At 38.3% G+C, this 15944-nt stretch overlaps 1 pseudogene; it reads right to left on the bottom strand.

The window, feature by feature from the left end:
• Nucleotides 1-1467: 1467 nt before the first annotated feature.
• Nucleotides 1468-9545, bottom strand: LOC118586247 (annotated as a pseudogene).
• Nucleotides 9546-15944: the final 6399 nt, after the last annotated feature.

Here is a 15944-nt window from a genome sequence, read left to right as displayed (position 1 = left end):
ACAGTTGGTGGTGTATCTTACCTCCTTACAGTAGAAACTTAGATCCATCTTCACCTTAAGATGTGATGAATAGGACTTGTTCAAAATGAGAAGGCTAGTTATCCCTAAACACCCACACAGGGTTAAATCCTGCAGTCTGTGATATATATATTTGGATTTTCTCCACAGTTCCAAGATCATAACTCATCCCTCAAGGCAGGTCATTGAGACTCTAATCTTCCCTCACTCCGCCCTTTGCCTTGAAGCTGTTGACCATAAAAAATTCTCTGACCTATCTCATCTGATAGGAAATAGTAAGACACCACTTTAGAAAGCATTTTGTTTCCTATCCACACGGAAGGGGATGCTCAAGACACTAGCCAGACAGGCCTTACTGGGGTTTCTCACCCATTCCATGAGCAATATGCTATAGTTTGTCCAATCATATTTTTACATCATTTCCATGTTTCAATCATGCATATGCCATGAAGTCTCAATAAAACCCAAAAGAACAGTATTCAGAAAGTCTCTAAGCAGTTAGGCATGCTGAGTCTTACAGGACAGTAAAGAAGACCTCACCAAGGTGCCAGCAGGGTAGCATGCTCCATTTCAACTGGAGAGCCTATGCCTGAGATCTTACATCTTTTTCTCTGCATTTCTTCTGATTCTATTTTTTCATCTAGCTGGCTTACTTATGCCATTAAAATATTTTTATGATAGACAAATAATAGTGCTTAATCTGCATTTGTAAATTACCCTAACCCAAAGAGGAATCATAGGAATTCACCAGTTTGTAATCAGTGAGTCAGAAATTCCAGAGGACTCAACTGATGACTGGATGTAAAATCTTGGCGAACTTTGTGTTCTAGTTGTATCTCTAGTTGATGTGATAAAATACCCTGACAAAAGCAACTTAGGGGCAAAAGGGCTCATTTTAATTTCAAGCTACGACCCATCATGTGATGACATCTAAATGGCAAGAACTTGAAACGGCTAATCACTTCCAGAGTCAAGAGTAGAGGGATGATGACTACTATGTGTACCATTGCTCATCTTTACTCTCGTACAGTCCAGGACCAAAAGCAGAGAGTAGTCAATTTCAAGTGGAGTTTTCCCACATCTGTTAATGTAATCAGGACAGTCCCCCACAGACATGCTCCCAGGCCAACCTGATCTAGACAATCTGCCATGGAGAGTCTCTTCTCAGGTGATTCAAGGTTGTGTTAAGTTGATAATTAATACTAATTGTCATACCTAGGGACTGAATTCTCCACCTGTAAGACCTGCTGCTATTTCCAAGGATAGTTAGAGAACAGCCAACAAGGGTCTGCTGTAGCTTAATTGATTGCTAACCAGTGAAAAGCCATCTGACATTGTCATGCCTTCAGTAATCACAGAAGGAATCTCTGCAGTTGCTACATTAGTAGATGAATCTGGGTCTGAGGTGGTTTTGTTGTTTTGTTTTGCTTGTTTATCTCTTTCTTTTTTTATATAGAACAATAAACACCTTTATTATGAATGAGTGATGCTTTATTTGCCTTTCCGGGCTTTGATCTTCCTCAGATAGAACTCCAGCTCCTTGCCTTCTAGCACATAGCCATCTGCTCTGCCACACTGGCCTGGTCTTGAGGCAATACAGGCAAGAAGCTTTCCCTGCTGGAACTGCTCCTCCAGAAGACTGCTGATTTTAGTGTTCTTTTTCCTTTCATCATATTTCTTTTTGATTTTCTTTGACCTTTTTTTGTTTAATATTTCTTCCTCCTCAGGAGTCAGATTGGCCCCCTTCTTGTGGCCCAGGGCGGTGCATAGTGAGACTCATACCACTGTCGTTTGGTGTGCTGTCAATAAGCACAATGCAGTTCTTCACCAGGGTCTTGGTGCGGACCAGCTTGTTATTGAATGCATTGTGGACAACATCAATGATCCTTGTTTTCTGAGTACAACACTCAGAGCCCCAGGAAACGTTCCCCACATCCAATCTTAGGGCACGGTACTTCTTATTGCCTCCTCAGACTTGAACTTTCTGTATACGACGAGGGCCAATCTTCGTGTTGGCAGCAGACCGTCCCAGCTCATACTTCCGCTTCTTTTGGTAGGGCTTCTTATTGTCTTTAAGAGATTCAAACCTTCCTCCCAGCCCTTCTCACCGTATCTTCCCTATTGAGCTTTTCCTCCTCCTCAGGCTCATCCCTTTCTTCCCTTCTCCTGACTGTTCTCAGGGACCCTGGTTTAAATGTCCATGCCACATGCTTTTTCTCTTTTTATTCATCTTACAGAAGAGAAGCTTTCTCAAGTCTTGGTCTCCTGAGGAGTCTTAGCAGTGCTGGTCACCTGGCAACAGTTTTTCATTTGTTGGCATATCCATGTGTCCCACTGGGTGTCAAGGTCTACAGAAAATGATGCTAATTATCATAATTTACCCAAATGTTTAGTATCCGTACTGATCACTATGCCACACACTAATGTCGATGCATCTCTTAAGCATGTCACACTAATTTCATGAGACATTTGGCTCATTTTTCACACTGAGCACACATTGTGTCCATTTTTCCTTTATGGGGCCCATCCATCCAGCTCCACAGCACATGAAATTATTAAAGGGAGCAAAGATGAGCAGACAAGAGCTCTGCTATGAAATCCATCACTGGATAGCTCTAACATTAGGCAAAATTAACATCAGTGTCTGCAATCCTAGGAGAGGAAAAAAAGGAAATAACATTCACCTATAAAATCCATAATGTTAATAAAAGAAAAGTAAAACGGCAGACATCAGAGCTCTCTGTAAAATATAAAATGCTATGCAAGTGGGGAAACAAGGTAACTTAAGAGTACTAGTCCTTAGGATTTATTTCTTCACACATTTAATTATCCAGCAACCTTTGTGTTATTAATTAGTAAGTAAAATTTGTACATGTTTTATATGCAATATTGTGAATTGGTATACATAAACATTGTGGACAGCTAATCCAAATGTTAAACCTATGCTTTGTCGCACATTCATCTCATTTTGTGGGAAGACCTTCTAAAATCTACTTTGACATTCATTTTTAAATACATATTGTTAATCATAGTTACCATGGTATACAGTAAATCTTCAGCATGTGTCTAGCCTGTCCAAATAAAGTTTGTCCCCTTTGATCAGCATTTTCAATGTCCCCCAATTTCAGTTTGGTAGTCATTAGTTGATGCTTCCTATGAATTTGAATTTTTCTATTCCAAATGTATGTGTGATCATGTAGCAGTTTTACTTTCTTCATCTAGCTGCTTCCCTTACCTGAGTATTTCATATACACATGGCACAAATGATTTAAACGTTTTTGAAAACAAAAAGATCATGAGTATCCCACCATGAATAGATAGCACATTTGTTTTTATCTGTTCATCCTTGGATGACACATCATGGCTATGGTGATTAATGCTGGCACAAATGTGGGAGTGCAGATATCTCTGACATAACTGATGTTCATTTCATTGGATATATACTCTTATAGTTCTGTATTTAATGCTACCATTTTCTATAATGATTACACAAATTCCATCAGCAGGTACATGAGTTCCTTTTCCTAATATCTGATCTTTCATCTTTTAATGATGGTCATTTTGAGAGGTATGAAGTGATATATCATTATGGTTTTAACTTGCTTTTCCTTTGTGATTAATTATAAAAACATTTTGATCACTTAGTCTACACTAGATACCGTGCTTATGTAACAGACTTAACAACAATAAAACACTGTCATATCTCATGAAATGTGCAACCTATGTATTTTTTCTTTTTTGAACTTATAATTTAACTACAATGTTTGTCCTTTTCCTTTCCTCCCTCCAAACCCTCCCACGTGCCTTTCTGCACTCTCCTTCAAATTGATGTCCTCTTCTTTTACTTAGTTTTATTGCATACATATATGTGTATGTAATACATATATTATCTATGGTCATAAATATAACTTGTTTAGTCTGAATAATGTTACATGTATGTATGTCTTCAGGGTTGATCATTTGGCACTAGACAGACAATTGGTGTGCTCTTCCCAGAGAAGTCCTCTCCCTGAATTCCAGTTTTCCTCAGTTGCTTATACTTCTTGTATATAGTCGAGGCCTCCTGGGCTTTTCTCCATGCATTTTGACATAATCATTGGTGTCATAATTGTTCAGCTCACATTTGGGCAGTCATATTGTTGAGACTTTATGGGTATAGGTTCTGATAAGTGCTAGGAGACACAGTCTTACAGCAAAGTTCCTGATCTGGCTCTTAACAATTTTTTCTAGCACCTCTTCTACAATTTTCCCCAAGCCTTAGGTGTAGGAGTGTTTTGTAGATCTATCCACTTCCACTAAGAATGGGATCCATAACTCTGCGTTTTGACTGGTTGTGATTTTCTATAATGGTCTCTATTTATTACAAAGAGAAGTTGACTTGATGAAGGGTGAATGCTATACTTATCAGTGAGTATAAAGATGTATGTTAATAGATTATAGTTATGGATTATGCTGGTTGACATGTCTGGAATCAACAAAGACACATCACTGGCAGGTGTATGCAGCCAGTTCCACAAACTGAACCTAGAGAGCCTGCTCAGCATGCAGATGGCCACTGATGCACTACACATCCCCTATTAGCTATAAGACATTCCAGTAAATTCCCTTTTATAAAGAATTTACATTTAATTTATTAATCAATTAAATTAACTAATCAATTATTAATTAATTAATCAATTAGTAACTAAGAAAATCATCACTTTTTAAACTTTTTAAAAATTTTTACTCTTTATATAGGTTACATCCCGATGGCAGTTTCCCTTGCTTCCATTCCTTCCAGCCTCCCCTCCCCAAAATTCACTCCTCCCCTCTTTTTTTTTTTTTGAGGAAAAAAAAGGAGGCTTTCCAAGGATATCTAATGAACGTGGCATAACAAATTACAATAAGACTAGGCACAAACCCTCATATTAAGGCTGGGCAAGGCAACCCAGTAGAAGGAAAAGGGTCCCAAGTGCAAGCAAAAGCATCAGAGATACCCTCCACTTCCACTGAGAAGTATCCCACAAGAAGAGTAAGTTATATACCCACAAGGTCTATGCAGAAGACCTAGATAAGACCCACACAAGGTCCATGATTGTTGCTTATCTTTGTGATCCTCTAAGAGCCCTCCTTAATTGATTTTGTGAGTCAAGTTCTTGTGACGTCCTTGACCCCTCTGAATCTTAGAACCCTTCCTCTCCCTCTTCTGCAGGGTTCTCCAGGCTTTTCCCAGTGGTTGGCTGTGGGTCCTTGCATCTGCTCCCATCAGTGGCTGGATGAAGCCTCTCTGATGACACAGAGTATAGCAAGATACCATTAGGAATCATTTCATTAAGCTTTCCTTTCTGGATGGGGGACAGTCATGTTTAGTTCTATCCTAGGCCTCTGGCCTATCCAGCCTCCAGTTCCTGGTCATTCAGGCAGAATCAGGCATTGGCTCTCTCTTGTGGCATGTTGGAATAATCATTGATTGGTCAGTTACACAAATTCTGTGCCACTGTTACACCAGCACATCTTGCAGGCAGGACATATTGTATATGGAGGGGTTTGTGGCTAGGTTGATGTCTCAGTCTCAATGCTGGGAGCCTTGTCTGGTTATATAAGATGGCCAGTTCAGACTCTATATCACCCATTACTAGGAGACTTCTCTATGGTCACTCCCATAGATTCCAGGGAGTTTCCATTGCACTAGGGTTCTACATTGACCCCCAATTCCTGTCCTCTTTCTCAGTACTCTCTCCCTCCATTCTCCCTCCCACCCCTCCTGGACCCTCTTGTTCTCATCCTTACCTAACCCCAGTCCACCCACAAAATCTATTTTATTTTCTCTTCCTAGGGAGATCAATAATGAGTTCACCAAAGATATCAATTGAAAGTTAAATGACCAAAGTTGACAGAAATTCATGGCATGGCCAAGTGTCTACACAACTTCTCAGCATTTTTTTTTTTGTCCATGGCAGAAGCCTGACTATAATAGAGGACAGAAAAATAGTCTTTATTTTTAATAAAATAATTGCATAATGTACATGTTAAATGCAATGATTACTGGTCTGTTAGCTTGTTTGAGTCTAGAGGTGGTAAGAAGTGAATCTCATTATTTCTTTTCCTTAAAATAAGATTATTCATCACAAAGCATTTTAGTTTAGATGTCTTGCTCTATAGACAGCTTTCTTTAATTCAGAGATTCAAGGCAAGATATTAAAGGTTTCTCTCCATTCACTTTATTGTTCTGTTACTATCTTTCTTTAAGGTCAATACTTTAAGAAAAACTCTCACTTAGAAGCATTCAGCCCTAAACGGGATGTGTTTATCAGTTTCCTCCCCTCAAGGCTCATGGATCTATGAAGGGAGGAGGCAGAGAGATTGTAAGAGCCAGAGGTGATGGTTGATTCCAAGGAAACAGCATCTTCTGACCACAACAGAACAGATACACATATGAACTCACTGAGATTGTGACAGCATGCACAAAACCTGTACAGGTTCAAGACAGATTTGTGTGATATTTTGTTTGTGTTCCAACAAATAAAGCTTGCCTGGAGATCAGAGGGCAGAGCTACCTAGTGGTTCACCATAGAGGCCAGGCAGTGAAAGCTCACACCTTTAATCCCCAAATGTGGGAGGCTCATGCCTTTGATACCAGCACTTGGGAGGCTCAGGCCTTTAATCCCAAACACTCAGGAGGTAGAGACAGGAATATAAGGAGGATGGAGACAGGATCTTGGCCCCCTTTTGGTCAGAGGATCTGGAGAGGTAAGAAGTCACTCATGGTTGCTCCTGTAGTTCTCTGATCTTTCAGGTTATTATCCTAATATCAGACTCCTGGTTTTATTGATAAGACTAATTAGGTTCACACTTCATATGGCACCCAATGTGGGGTAAGAATTTCCACATAAAGCCTGAAAAGGCTTTAAAAAGGATTCTAAACATACAAAAGTGGAGTCAGAATTTGGCTTCTTGACAACTGCTTTTTCTTGGGTAGGCTCTGTTGGCTTGCAGCAAGCAGAGGCACAGTTCCTTTAAGAGACATGTTCCCAACTCAGTGTTAGCAGCAAAATCTGCATGGCTCTTTTAAGAGGCCCTGATACCAAACACTTAAATGGGGTTTATGAGCAGCAGTCAGTGTGTTTCTCTATGGCAGTGTGGATCCAGAAGCTTCTTGGAGTTGGGGAGTTAAACATAGCTTTCACCAATGCCTCCACCAAGAAGCCGGGGTCTTAGGGATCAAGGCATGGCAGAGCCAGTTGCCAGGGCAGAGGGAGAGGTGTTATTCATGCTGCTTAGCAGTTTACAGGCTCATGTGGTCAGAAAAAGATAGAGGTATGCAATAAAGACAGACTCAGACATAAAACAAAAATAAACAAAACCAAAAATCTCTAAACAGTTTATGTTTGAAAAATGTGTGCAGGCTCGGGAGAAATAAGAAAAAGGGTAGAAATAGTCATAGATTTAAAAAAATATTTAAAAATAATAGTAAACTCCTTAAAAAGGGAATGGAGTAATGACAAGTAAGATAAGCCACATAACAATGGAAAATACATAGAAATTCTGAACTCTATATTTTATTGTGTTGCTCTTGGATTTTTTTTACTGTTAATGGACAAATAATAACTGCTGAGAGACATTTGATTGTGAAAGCTACTAAATTAAACCAACCTATATATTTTAAAAATATCTTGACTTCAAAATTTAAGTTAAAAGTTATGTTACTTTTGGAAAGGTGTTATGCTTTCATTTTCACTGGAAATGATAGGCTCTGGATTCATTCTAGGTTAAGAAAAATCAGATTTTATTAAGGAAAATCCCCTGAAAAGTCTTTGATGAGAGCAGATGGCCCAGGTGATCCAACATCTTAGAGTGCCTCTGTTGCAGTTCTCTCTTAGTTCTACATCCAGAACAGCTTCAAGGCTGCTGTCTGACATGATCCAGCCTCACAGAATTCTCCAGTAAGTACTTGACCATAATCCTGAATTTTCTCAGGGTTCCCCAAAGATTACCAGCAACCCCAATCAACAAGAAGTAGTCTAGAGAACTATGCCCACATTCCCAAAAGATGGGTCATGGATATTTATTATCATTTAAGGGGAGTTGGGTACAAGTTGTTATTGGTAATAGTCAAGAAAAAAGCTGAATAAAGGAGATTAGACTCAGGGATCTTGTTGTAAGAATAGGGGGATATAAAAATGTAGTAATACAAGTTAGGATAGAAAGGGAATTAAGTACAACACTTTGGACTCACCAAGATAGGATAGATATTAGATCATTTTCTCTGAATTTGTCAAATGCAGATGGCTAGACATTGTTAATATAATTCTTGCCTATAGTTATTGTACTTATTCTACTTAGACAAAAGGGGGAAATTTATATGGTATTTTGTTTGTGTTTTGACAAATAAAGCTTGTTTGGAGACCAGAGGGCAGAGCTAGCCACTAGTTAACCATAGATACCAGATAATAGAGGCTTATGCCTTTGATCCCAGCACTTGTGGGACTCACACCTTTAATCCCAACATCATCAGGAGGTGGAGATAGGAGTAAAGGGTAGGTGGAGACAGGATCTTGGCCCCCTTTCTGTTGGTGGATCTGGAGAGGTAAGAAGTCACTGGTGGCTGCTCCTCTGCATCTCTGATCTTTCAAGTTATTACCCCAATATGTGACTCTTAGATTTTATTGATAAGCCTAATTAGGTTCAGGCTTCATAAACTGAACCAAGAAGCTATTTGCTGCTTGCTGGGAAAGGGAAATCAGTTTTCTCCAAGGAATGGCATTCAGTCTATCAACCATAATTCAGAGCAGGCCTCATGCCCAGACGTAGTTTGACAACACAAATGGATTCTAATTTTTGTTTTGTTTTGGCATTTTTTTATGTTGTTGCTTTTGTTTGGTTTGCTTTTTGTTTTATTTTTATTTTTTTTAATAAATAGAGAGAAAGAACATAAAGTTGGGTGAGTATAGATGTGGGAGGGTAAAGAATGTGATCAAAATATACTATATGGAAGAACATTATTCCCTCTCAGTTTTTCATAAAGAGATCCCAGAGAATAACAGTTACATCATATCCAATTTCTTCCCTTTGATGAGAACCCATTGGGAGGTGTGATGGTTTTTATTTGCTGGCAATTTACCTAGGAAACCAGCCCCTGGGTATGTCTGTCAGGGATTATCTAGATTAAGTTAATATTGGAAATGGTTGTGAGGGACTATCTAGATTAGATTAAGCAAAGGTGAGAAGATCCACTTCCACTGTGGGAAGTACCATTCCATAGTTTGCTCCTGGGGCTGCATAAAGGAGAAATAGGCTTTCTCTCTGGGCTGCAATGTGAACAGCTAACCAAGTTCTTGCTGACATGCCTTCACTACCATAATGGACTATATCCTGGAATCATGAGCCTTTGTTAAAGTTGCCTTTCCCTGAGACTGGGTTAAGAATGAACACTGCAATTACAGAGAACTGGAGTCAATGCTAGTACCTGTGCAGGGCAGCTCACAACTGCCTGTAACTCCAATTTCGGGGGATTCATCTTCACTCCACTGTCTTCCATGATACCACATTATTTGTACAAACCTATTCTCAGACATACACATACACACTTAAAAGTAAAAGTTAAAACTTTAAAAAGTAAATAAAATTGCTTTTGTCAAGATAGTTTATCACAGCAGCAAGAAAATGTAGGGAAGTGAGATTTAGCTTCACATAGTATCCCCAAGTCTAGCTATGATATTTTTGTCAGAACTTTTGATGATTATCTGATCATGAAAGAGGGGAAAGCCAACTATTTAGATGGAGAGATTCCCAATTATGCATGGAATCCCTGTTTGATTTTATATAGCACATGATCTAAAAATACTTTTTATCGTTTTAAAGTAGATTAATAAAAGGATAGAATATTTGGCAGCTTATTGAAAGTATACCAAATTCCAATTCTATTTTCCACAGAGTTTTATTGAGACAAAGTCCCATATTTATTCCTATAGGGCCTATGACTATTGTCACACTACAATGACAGGTTGCATACAGAGGACATATGTAGTTGGAAGTTTTCTCTGGGTCCCGCCAAGCTCCCACAGTCCTGCAGCCCGCTTACGAAATAATCACTCAGAAGCTTATATTAATTAAAACTGCTTGGCCATTAGCTCAGGCTCACTATTGACTAGCTCATACACTTAAACTCAGCCCATTTCTGTTAATCTATATGTTGCCATGTGTTCTGTGGCTTTACCTGTGTGCCATTATATGCTGCCCCCTGGATGGTGGGGGCTTGCATCTCCTCACTCAGCCTTCCACCCCCAGAATTCTCCTTCTCTGCTTATCCCACCTATACTTCCTGCCTGGCTCCTGGCCAATCAGCATTTTATTTATCAACCAATCAGAGCAAAACATTCACAGCATATAGAGTGATATCCACAGCACTCTTCTCTTCAAACACCAGATACTGGATGCAGTGATAACTTGGCAAAATTACAGTAATATAGAACTTTAAAAGCCCTTCATAGAAAAATGCTAGCCTTTGCTGTAGAGAAATACCTTAGATCTAAGGAGTTCCTGCACTTTGAGCAAATCTCAATATTTTTGAAACAGTAGAATAATATTTAATTATAGCACTTTTCACAAACACTTTTATTGGCATATTTTATTCTCTCATTCATCATTCTACACCAGACCTTGTCTTGAGGTATCTGTGAGGTATTATCACATCTTTGGAGTTGTATAACTATCAAATTATCCACAGAAAATGTTCAAACATAATTGAAGACTAACCATCTACATAGAGGTTCTATGGCTCCATTGCCTGCATAGTGTTAATCTTTCTGAAATATGTCAAAACCATGAAAGAGGACTGATTTAGGTTAGTTCTTTGACAACTTGACATGAAAGATGATGCAGGCATCATTGCATAATGAAAGACATCCCACTAGATCATCGCTGTTAGGGAAGCTATACTCCACACCAATGCCAGTTAGTGCTGAGGTGCTAATAATAACAATTTTTTAGCTCTGGAAGAATTTGATCAGTCATATTCATAGCTGCTACATTAACTCACTCCCAGATTGACACTACCAAGCTGTGGTTTTTACCAATCTCTGTGAATTGTCTCTATTTTTTAAAGGACATATTTCATTGACTGATAAAGCAGACAAAATAGATCAACTGGACAGTATAGAATTTTTCTTGATATGTTGATAATCTCCTAAAATTAGAAAAAAATTGTCTTCTCTTGCTATACAAACAAGGGTTCTTCTACACAGTTAAGGAGAAAAGCAAATGAGTTTCTAAAGAAAATATATTTTGACCCTGAAAGTCTTCCATTTCAGAAGTCCTCTGGGTCTCTGCTTTCCAATCTGTACACAAAGATGTGTTAATTATATGTGTCATGTTCCTAAACTCAATCAAGTGAAGCATCCTGCATCCTGTCTGCACATGTTAGTTTCCCTCATAGTGCACATGTTTTCTGGCTTACTCATGATCACTTAGATATCTTTTAAAATTCCAAAAACATGTATTCATTCATTCATTAGTGTTCCCAAACTGAAATTATTAAACAAAGACTTGTCTAGATTAAATGGAAATAATACCGTATTACAACTTCTGTGAGAAAGGAGAAGCAAACATAGATACAGAAGTTACTGGCAACTAGTTTATTTGAATTAAAAGTATGCTATACATATAATTTGGTCATGATTTATAAGTAGCCAAGATTCATAAATGTCATGGCTATAAGAACAATATATTTGAGAACTTGTTTTTTTTGTTTGTTTGTTTAAAACAAGAGAATTATTTATGGAGGTTAAGTCCACAACAGTCCATACAAATCCAATATGCCATTCATGTTTGTTTTTCATCAAACACTTAAAAACACTGCATGTGAAATGTTAGTAGTATGCAATTTTAAATGGGTTATATAAAATAATTATAGATCTAGGGAGATGACTTGGTGGGTATTTCTTGCTGCACAAACATAAGGACCTACATTTGGGCCCCCAGACCCATGTAAAAGCCAGGCAAGATGGCACACATCCATAACCACAGCATGCTAGCAGAGACAGGCAATCCCGGGAATTCACAGCTCAGCCGTTGTAGCCAATCAGTGAGTTCCAGTTTCAGAGAGAGATTCTTCCTATAAAATAAAATAAACTAATAAAATAAAATGAGGAATGTGGATTGAAGAGGACACCTGATATCAACATTTGACCTCTAAAGGTACACATGTGTAGCATGCATACATTACATGAATAATACATGTAGACCATACACATACACAAAAATTATGAAATCAAAATATAATACAAACTGAGCTACCTATAGGACCAAATAAATCATATCTAGTTGCATAGGGAAATAAAAGAGAGAAAGAGAATAACAGTGTTCTAAGAGGGAAGACAATGTATAAGTCAGTACTTGAGGCTTTAAGAAAACTACTATAAATTACATGTAAACCAAGAAGCAGAAGATAGATAGATGATCTTATCCAATTAGAAAAGCTGGAGACTTTGATAGAGGTGTGTGCTCTGTAGGTTCTTACTTCTTTTCTGGGTGCAGAAGACGACTGGACTATCTGGGCTCCATTTGCAGGGTCCATAATCTTTCTTTATCATCTGCATGCATTTCACTAATGAGACTAGGGTATTATAGGATGGGAGAGAAGTAAATTTAGGTGTTTATTATCCCAATTCCAGCTCCTTTTTTAATTAAGGTGGGTCATGTTACCCCTCCAATAATGACATAGCTTGTGCCAGCAATCCTCTATACAATTATCTTTTCTATTTCTACCCTATTAAGCCTAGAAGTATTGGAAACTTGCTACTCTAAGTAGCCATGAGGTATTCACTGACAACATGAGGGAAGGATCAGAAGAGAAGGAGTCTTTGGGAGAATAAGTTGCTGTATCAACTGATCACTCTTACAATGGTAGTTATTACATTGTATAATCTGCTGGATGCCTCAGATGACCCCACAGAGATTGTCCATGAAGAAGTAGATGGCTGTAAATTTCTAATCCAGAATCTTAGCTGAAAATCATGAAGCCTCAGTGGCAGCTCTGAGAAACTTCCTTTCTACTATAGTCATAGGCAGTACAGCTACAGATCAAGCCCACACCATGACCATAAAGGAAACAGAATGGCAGATGAACATAAAATAAATGCATTCATCACCTGTACTAAACTTAGAATACCAGTAGGAAACGAGAGGAAGTTCTAAGTGAACTCTATTGTGGCAATAAATTAGTCTATTCATGGTGCTATAACAAATTACCTTGTACTGGGTCATTTTTGAGAAACATAAATTTATTGTTCACAATTCAGTAAGCAGAATGTCCCAGATCAAGTCACCAATGAATGTCTTGACCTCTCACCCTCTGTTTCTACCTTTGTCTTCAAGGTGTAAAGGCAAAAGGGCTTAATCGACTTTTTTATAAGGGCATTTACTAATTTTGTGTGCACTCCACCACCAAGTTCTAATCGTGTTCTGAGAGCCCTTCCTATTGGTATCAGCCAGGTTATATCTGAACATACAAATTTTGAGAGGTCACACACATTCAAACCACAATGGATAGGAAGCCTCAACTGACAATTGTGCAGCTCTTACCTCCTTCCACATCTGTCAAGAAAAGTAAACCATAAAACAGCTTTACAATTATCATTATCCAGGCTTGCAAAACCATTAGTATTTAAATATTCCTATAATATCTGTAACAGTCACATTTCTTATGGATTTGTGTTTGATTCACAAATCAAATGAGTCAGAGACAATGACAGTAGATTCTAACAGATTAAATTATATGGATATATGAAGAGACTAGTCATTAAGGGAATTCCTGATGTCATACCTGTAACAAAATAAGTCAACCCTACCCTAGCAATTAGAATCAGTTATCTACCTAACTGACATGAAATGTTTTTGCATACTTTTTAGCAAATAATATCAGAATTTTTCCTTACAAAGGTCTAATAGTCTGCTAATCCTCCATATATCCATGGGAGATGCATTCTAAGACCTCCAGTGGGTTCTGAAACAGCAGAGAGTCCTGTCCTAGCTTCATTTCTGTCACTGTGTTAAAACACCCTGGCCAAAGGCAACTTAGCGGGGAATAGCTTTATTTTAGTTCACAATTTCAGGTTCTAGTCCATTGTGTGGAAGTCACAGTGGCAGGGGCTTGAAGCACATTATCATATCACATTCACAGTCAAGTGCAGAGAAAAATAGAAACATACATGTTTTGTGCTCAGCTCCATTTCTCTGCTCTTCTATAGTCTAGGGTCCTAGACTAGGGAATGGCACCACCCACTTTCAAGCTGGGTCTTCTCATATCAGTTAAGGTAATCAAGAAAATTCCTCCACAGAAATATCCATAAGCCAACCTGATTTAGACAATCCCTCACTTCTGTGTGATTCCCTTCTGTGAATCCCTTCCTGTGTGATTCTAAGTTGAGCCAAGTTGGTGATTAAAATTGGCATCACAAGTACTAAACTTATGTATTTTGTTTGTATCCTATACATACATTTATACATGCTCATAATAAAGGTTAATTTATATATTAGATCCAATAGGAGATTAATAATAACTTGTAGTAAATATAATAACTATAAAATGTAATGTAGTAAAGTTTATATGAATTTAGTTTCTCTGTTATCGTGCATGCTGTGTTCACTTCTGTGATGATGTGATCTTTGGTATTGGAAGTTACTGACCATGAGAAACGGAAATCACTGACTGTGTAACAATAGATAAGAAAAATCTATGTATGTCCTTATGGTGTTCTTTCAGGACTATCAATACCCACATGGTTCCATAGCATAGCCTTGAAGCCCCTTTATCACCTTGAATATGTCCCCAGTTCACTATATTTGTGACACTTTTGTAAATGGATCTAATAAAAAGAGTGCACTTTAGTAACTCGTAAGTATACAAAGAATAGGACACAAGGCCTATGAGAATTCAGGAGCATAGCACATTCTAAGGATCCAATAGATGTAGGATCATTGGAATATTCTTTCTATAGTGAAAAATATATTGTTGTATATTGTGTTTGCTACCATGCATGCAGAGGACATTCAGGCTTTGTTTAATTTCTTGTGGTTTTGAGAAAGAAATACATTAAACATATTTGGTAACTTACAAGGCATCCCGGTTACTTCTATGTGCAAACTTCCTTTTTTTATGGGTGGTACACCTGTTGTATTCCAAGGATATCAGCAGTGTCCATGGAAGATAGAGATATTATATGGAGTCTTAGGCAAAGCCAAAGTGAATCATAGTTCAGACTAACAAAATTTTAGAGGAAGGTATGCCTTAATACATCCATGAGTATTTAGCATGTGAAAATGAGCTCTTGGCTGACTTTTGGACCCTGGTGTTTCCTAAGTATTTGATTTATGAGACCTCCAGTGTTATAGAATCTATAAAATTCTTGGACACAGATTCACCAAACTTTCCATTTGTTACTAATGAGTTACCTGGGGTCCTTTTTCTCTAACTGGATAAAAATAATGAAAGCAGGGAGAAGCTCTTAAAGAGCCAACGGTCTTTGAACTCTGAGTACCTATGGCCTAGGTGTTTGCCTTGGAAACAGAAAGGATGACAGCTCCAAGTCTTGATATTCGATATTTGGGAGCTTATATCTCAGGGCTCTGAAATACAGGCACTTATGGATTTAACTACTCAGTTGGAAGGCTTAATGTTCTAGACTTTAGCCAATGGGGATCTCTGACCCTTTGAAATTACTGTAATCCTCAGCCTCCAAGAGGCAAGAGTGACTGTGGTAGCTAGCCACTAGCAGGCACTGTTTGTTAGTGTTACAGCTCCCAAGTGGGCCTCAGATGTTGGGAACCTCAATACCAGTAGTGACTAATGGTACAGCCTATGCTCTTTACAGCAACTTTGGGGCTGCATTATCTGGAATCCTGTGTACATAAGGCTTGACAGTTTCCTGAGAACCTACTGAAAACCAAGA

Source organism: Onychomys torridus, chromosome 6 (genome assembly GCF_903995425.1).
Source record: "Onychomys torridus chromosome 6, mOncTor1.1, whole genome shotgun sequence".
NCBI lineage: Eukaryota > Metazoa > Chordata > Mammalia > Rodentia > Cricetidae > Onychomys > Onychomys torridus.
The sequence above is the reverse complement of the archived record's forward strand: the minus strand, read 5'-3'. Positions and strand labels throughout refer to the sequence as shown.